Source organism: Eretmochelys imbricata, chromosome 1 (assembly GCF_965152235.1).
Source record: "Eretmochelys imbricata isolate rEreImb1 chromosome 1, rEreImb1.hap1, whole genome shotgun sequence".
Lineage (NCBI taxonomy): Eukaryota > Metazoa > Chordata > Testudines > Cheloniidae > Eretmochelys > Eretmochelys imbricata.
In genome coordinates this window covers 265,779,670-265,786,608 of record NC_135572.1, presented here as the reverse complement: position 1 = coordinate 265,786,608, position 6,939 = coordinate 265,779,670, and the positions used below count along the sequence as shown (strand labels likewise).

The following is a 6,939-nucleotide window of genomic DNA, read 5'->3' as shown; positions in this document are numbered from 1 at the left end:
GTAAATGAGAGATCACATGGGACTTCTGTGTGTGTATGAGCATGTTATAGCAGCTCTTTGAAAACAGCCAAGGAAATCATGTGGAAACATAAATATGCAGGCTCCCTCTCCCTGCCCTAGCCTCTGCCCTACCCATGATCTGCTTTGTCTCTCTTTTTTTCCGTGACTCTAACCACAGAGGCTGAAATGGCATTCTGCTCTTACTAACTTAGTACCGGGCCTTGGGGTGTTTTTGTTGGCACATCTCAGCTGGCATCAGCCCTACCTGTGCCACTCTGACCACCTGGGCTGCATCGTTTCCCTCTCCACTCCCACCTTGAAAACCTCGTTGAAGCCCTGAAGATCTCCCTTCCTACACTTTTACATTATGCCTTCTGGCTGCTGTCCCTAGGAGGATGAGGCAGAATTTCCCTTTCAGAACCTGTCAACACCTGCAGCCACAAAGAGGACACTGTTCAATGACTTTCTGGAATCCATGATGCTCTGGTGAGTCAGAGAGTGATGTCAGGTGCTCCTGTCCACTGTACCCCACCTTGGATGCTGAATTTGGTAAATCTTTGTTTGATGGGGATTGCCTCTATGACCCTTGCAGAGATCAGCCTTCTCTTGGCACTGCTTGTTTACACCTACCTGTTTACACCTGACTGAGTCATTTACAAGGCCACTAAATTCCACTCTTTGCGCCACCAGTCTTCTGGGATCCAGGTTAGGAAACAAAGAAATGTCGTGGCCCAGTGCATCTCCAGCAGCCCAAAGACCCCCTCATCAAACCTATTCACAGTGGCAGATTAAGGCAGGATCCTCAGATCACTAAAATCCAGGTCACGTGTACCAGGACAAGCCTACAATGGTGCTCCCTACACGTACAGGGGTCACCCAGAAGACTGACTTTAAGCCCTGTCTCCACTGAGGGACCGCTGGAAAAGGGACCCCAGGGTCACAAAGTTTTTAGATGCCTCCAACCAGGCAACCCTGCTGAGTTCAGAGGTGTTGGAATTGGAAACTACACACAAAGCATTGGACTCTAGGGATCCACAACCAGCATCGACAACTCACTCATGGATCTGTTTGTGTCAATGACAGAGTACATCGACACTTGGCTTCCTCTACTAGAAATTAGATACAGTCAGATGGAAGAGGGGAGAAGAAGAAGCCACTGAGACCAGGTGGGTAAAAGAAGATGAAGAACAGAAGGAACTCTGGAGATGAGAGAAAGATCTGAAACACACATGGGAGCTGCTGAACTTTATTTCCTGTTCCCAGTCACATGACTTGGGTCACGGTTACACAGGTTACATGACAGAGGACCAAGTTACTATCCCACTCACCTCTCCAGCAAGAGGAGAGCAGTATTCAACTGCCACCTTATAACAGACAGAACAGGGTGGAGGGATCCCCCTGGAGCCGGGGGGCTAGAAAGGAGTTTGATGGGGCAGGAATTGGGATAAGTCATGACTCTGAGATTCTGGTAGATCAAAGTCTCATATAGACATAATTCAGTGCTGGCTGCCCAGATACAGCCATCCAGTGAGCGAGGAGGAAAAGTGGGAACTGAACCCAGATGAACCTTCTGGGTTGCAATCCAGCGACAGTTTCCCTAAAAGATCCCCCTGATTCAGACGCTCCCCCCTCAGTCTCTCAGTAAGGCCATATGCTCTATAAAACCGGAGGCAGCTAAGTGATTACCTCCCATTTATTAACTATGTTCAAAATAAGCTCTCTTCCAAATACATATATAATGTAAAGGGTTAATGTCTACAGCACGAGACATGAGACTAGGCTAGAGTCATTGGGGAGGAATTGATGAGATGCCTTACGCTGTGACAGTACCAACTGGGGAGGATTGGCGGGCTTTGTGGGTCTGTACCACAACTGATTGGGGAGAGATAGATGGGCTTTGTGCTAAAGGCTATCAGAGAGGGATTGACAGTTCCTTTGCGCTGTACCAAGATAATAGGAGGGAAACGGGAAAGCTCTGTGATGCTGTGCCAGAACCAATCAAGGACAACATGGCGGAAATAATTAAATAATTTTAAATAAAACACCAACTTGTGCAGATTGCCAGCCTATGTAGACCCCTGGTTTTATTGCTGTTACCTTTGTTGTCCTCCCCCATTTATTCCATTTGTTTCTTGCACTCACTGCTTGCAACTCCTCTTAAATTAATTTGTAAACTTTCTGGAGCAAGGGCTACATTTCCTATGTGTTTGGATGGTGCCCAGCACAATGTGGCCCCGCTCCTGATTTGAGTCTATGAGCTCTTCTGCAAACCATAAAGAAATAATAGTCCCAATGTATCAGAGAGGATTACAGATGGAGTGGTGGGTGCTGTATCAGCACAGTAACCAGAAGGGTTTGGAGGATCCATATTGATGTGTTTGAACATATCAGGGAGAGAGGAAAGCCTCTAGATCTCTTATGTTGTAACGGTCGTGCTGATCCAGTCCTGCAGGACAGATCCCGGTTCTGATGGAAGTGGTTACTTTAATAAATAAACATACATTAAAGCATCTCAGAGTTTGAACCTGTCTTGGCTTTAGTCCTTCAACCAGGGCAATCACCACAGTTCATACTTTTATTGGATTAGACTTTTGAGTTGGACTTGGTTAGATGGGATGGGGTTGGAATGCATTGATTGGATAGGATGGGGTTGGAATGCATTACACTAGGTAGGATCAATGACCTGCGTTGGAATTCTTTAGGCACAGTTGCTTTGGACTGGATTAGACGGGGTTTGATCCAGTTAACTCGGGTATATTTTAACTTCAATGGGCTTTGGATGGGGCCCTTAGAATGAATCAGAACAGCTTGCATTGGGCACAGTTTGGTCAGGGTGGATTAAACTGGGTTGGACTGGTCCAGCTTGGATTGAATTGAAATTGGCTTGGGTTGGATTGAGTGCATGTAGGTTGGACTGGAATGGGCTGGAATGGATCACAGTTGGATTGGGGACAATGAGGTTGAACTGGATTGTGCTGGCTTGGCTGTATCTGGGGTAAAGTGAGGCTCATTTGGCTCATATCAAACCAGCCCAGTTGGGTCAGAGTGCATTTGTCAGAAGCTGCTCTCTAGGGATATGAAGTTCTGAAATGAACCCCAAAAATATTGATAATAGATTTGGATCTAGAATTTGGTCCTTCAGATCCCAACTAATCCAAACTTTCTCCCTTTCCCAGCCTGTGGGCTGAGCCAATCGTGAGGCACTCAAACCAGAACCTGTTCTTCCTCTGCATGTGCCAATCTGCAGGATCAACTCCTATCACCACTCAGCATCCTAACATGAAGAAGAAAAATTCCCCTTCCCTGCAGACTAACAAGGTAGGGGGTTGGGTGACCGCCTACCTGCATTTTAAGGAAGTAAAGGACAACACTGAAAAATATAGGACAAAGCTGATTTTTAATGGTCAGTACCTCACCATGACTCACTGGTGATACAAAATCATACACAGCATAATATCGTCCATTTGCATGCCTGTATATGATCCTTTGCAGGAGAGTTGTTGACAGACATGAGGCAAACTGCATCTAACATTAACCTGGTACAGGATGTGGGACATTAGACACCAGTAAGGGATATGCCTTCAAATAAAGGATCTCTCTTAAAATAAGGGATTTCACTTTAAAATAAAGGTTTATGCGGTCACCCTACGCGGGGAGATGATGCTATCACACTCCTTCCTTCCCCACCTGCTCTGTTTGGCTTTCCAAACAAAAAGAAATACACAACAGCGGGTAGGGGATGGCATGGTCTTTGGTGGGACTGGTAAAAGCAGTGCCCCGTCTCCTTACAAAGCTAGCAGAGACTGGAGCAGGAGAGCGGAGGATAGCACAGGCTGTACAGCTGCAGGGCTGCTCACAACAGGGCAGAGCGCTTGGAGAATGTGCTCTTTGTTCCCTGCCTTTAAAGGGTAAGAGAAACACTTATGCATGGCAAATTAGCCCAAAAATGTATTTCTCTAAAACACCCGATTGTCTGGCCAGCTCTGCAGCTGCAGGGAAGTTCCAGAGAGAGAAGAGGGGGAAGGAGGGAGATTTTGCTTGGGGGGGGGCGGGGGGAGAGAGTGGATTGTGTGAAAGAAGGAAATGTTCATGTGTCCATTCAAACTGAAAGTGAACAGATGATGAACAGGGGGAGTGGGTGATAGGACCCCTGTCTTTGGGCCTGTGGGGTGACCAAATAATCATAAATGCAGGGTGGCCCCTGTGGGGAGAGATGATGGGGAGCACAAACCAAACTTAATACGGAGATATTCTTCCTGAAGACCTAGAAGGAATGTAGTTCAATAGCAGCCTGTTGCCTCCTCTGCTTGGAGTCCTGCACCTGCAATGGGTCAGTCCAGTTGTACCACTTCCAAGCTGAGTTTCTCAAGTGCGTGCTGCCCACCAGCAATGAAATCCTTGAGCTAATTCTCTTTGGTCTTCTAGTCACTGTGTGTAACAAGCATGGGGACCGGGTCTTTATGAGGGGTGACTCCCCTCAAAACTTCCTCAAGTTAAACAGCTTTAGGGGTTAATCCCCATTAGTCATGCGTTCTCTTGATGCTGATGCGGTCTCTGGTTAAGAACTCTGAGATCTGCACTGTCTCCAGGAAAGAGCTTCAAGGCCAGTGCTGTCTTTGATTTAAAATGTCCAGGATGGTGTGATCAGTGACTAGGAATTCTCAGGCAGTCTCTGGTTAAGAATTTACAGCCTGGTGCCAATAGTGATTTAAGGACTGCCGGATCAATGCTGGCAACGAAGTGAACTTCCCTTAGATTTAGAGAGCAAAACCTAGTGATAGGAGTGGGACACTTGAAAGTTGTCAAAGTTGTGTCAGTGCCATAGGCTCTGGAAAAATTCAGACACAGCATGGCTCGAAAACGCATTCCCCAGGGAGGACCTACCAATGATTACTCACCATAGCTGCTAGGACCTGTTGAGTTTGGTGCTCCCAGGGTGGTTCATTGGTGAATTCCTGAGCACTAGAAGGAACCTTCTGTTGATTTTCTCTTTTGTGTGTAACAGGAACTTGTGGCGGGACAAACACTTTGAAAAGCACAGGAAACATCACCACAGAGACAGAGAAAACTTGGCCAAACAGAGAGGTTAAATATCTCTCCATCAGAAAGTTCCTGGAGTCTTCTTCAACCCTGCTTCTGCTCCAAAAGACTATAGTAGGAAAGGCTAGAGTTGAACCCATCCCAAATAATTTTGCGAGCCAAGGAACTGAGAGAGGGTCTTTCACATTTTATCTGGGCAGAGAAAGGTGTTCCGCCTTCATGTGCATATTGAGCATTAATTTTCCTCTTTGGTTATTGATTGATTTGTAATAAGGGATTTTCATTGGTTCCAGCTTATCCATCCAACACCTCCCTTTGCTGCTCCACCCATCCAAATCCCACTCCGTTTCAAGGTTGCTGTTAAATTCCCCACAAAACCAGACACTTCCTTGGAAAACACCATAACTCCGCAGAATCAGAACTCTGAAATCCCCCATTAACCTTCTGTCACTGAGTTGGAGGGGGGTAAGGGCAATTTCCCTTGGATGTCTATATGAGAAGGCAGCATAGGGGTAGGAGACATGAGTTGTTCACTCTCTGCCCATCCTAACCTCCCTCATGTCTGTGAGGTCAAGCTGATGACAGAGGGCCAGCTGAACACACAGGAGTCACTGCAGGAGGAAGCCAGTGTCATATTCAGGTGGAGTCTCCTAATGGGGAGAAGCAGAACAGACAAGTACTGTGACAAAAGCAGCCAGTATGGGGTGGGAGAGGTGGGTCATGGGGCTGACCTGAATGTTCCAATCCGAGAATCGAGGGAGCGTGCCTCAGGTTACAGAGCTAATCACTACTGGACTCTTCCATTGTCACCATTTGGATCATCTCGTTGTTCCCACCTGGACTATTCATTGTTCCATGTTAAGGTTACACTGGGGAGGAGAATCTGTTTAATTTTAATCAAGTAAGCAACATTTATTAAATATTACTTATTTCATATTCCAGAGCTTTATAATAACATGTCTGTATGAAGGGGGTCCCCTATGATACCAACCCTGAATCCCCTGAAGCATCACAGTGGTAGAGCCCCAGTATCAAAACTTTTCACATGCTCCCCAAGAAACAGCGCCATGAATGCAGGAGGCAGAGTTACATTAACTTTAGCCGAAATTCTTCTGTACCAGGGCTGGTATTATGTCAGAGCTAAGCTCCGCTCCCAATAGTGTTGGGGTCTGGGTGGGGTACACTGATGAAAGTGCCGCCAGTAGTTTGAGAAGGAACCCCTGATACCACTCATGGCGAGGTGGGATTAAGGGGGAATCAGACTCCAGATATGAGACTCCAGTATTTTGTGTATATCCTACTAAGGTGCAGGAGAGCAAGCAATGAGAGATGGGTTTAGCCTGGGTGCAAGAATACCTGGAAATCTTCACTAGCAATAAGTGATGTGACAGAGAGGCCTCAGGCAGAGTTGCAGGAAAGAGATCTTTATTAAGTAAGATGAGACTGAGTGGCCAGTGTTATGTGCATGGGCTTTAGAGTTTGAGAGTTAGAAGTTTGGACTCATCTCGCATTCCTGAGTCCCCAGGTGCCAGGTTGAATGCGGTGCCTCCTGGAACCTGACCCTCTTTCTCCAGGTCCACTCTTTATATTACACTGGTACCTCTCATGATTCACAGGGGTAACTGTGGAGGGTTTCCGATTAGGTAGGTGTGCCCTGGTAGTCTGAGAAGGAAATCCGCAGTACTTTGCTATGACTGTGTCTATACTAGGTTTTTTGCTGAATATTTCTTACCATTGCTCCCACTGGTTCAGCTGTACCAGTGGTAGTAATGGTGGGAACACTAATGCAGACAAGGCTCCTGTGGCCACTGGAGTTTCTACCACATTGTTGTCTAACGCTGCACACAGCAGGTCTAGCCAAGATGGTGGGGAAAATGCCAGTGGCTACCAGCACTTTGC

General features: G+C 46.7%; 1 long non-coding RNA gene across 1 annotated transcript; it reads right to left on the bottom strand.

Annotated features, from left to right (window-relative positions):
• Positions 1-3,378: 3,378 nt before the first annotated feature.
• Positions 3,379-6,255, bottom strand: LOC144259371 (uncharacterized). Its single transcript, XR_013344839.1, has 2 exons — positions 5,772-6,255; positions 3,379-5,690 (listed from the first exon to the last, which is right to left on the bottom strand). It is a non-coding gene; the product is annotated as an uncharacterized LOC144259371 (long non-coding RNA).
• Between the last annotated feature and the right edge of the window lie 684 nt (positions 6,256-6,939).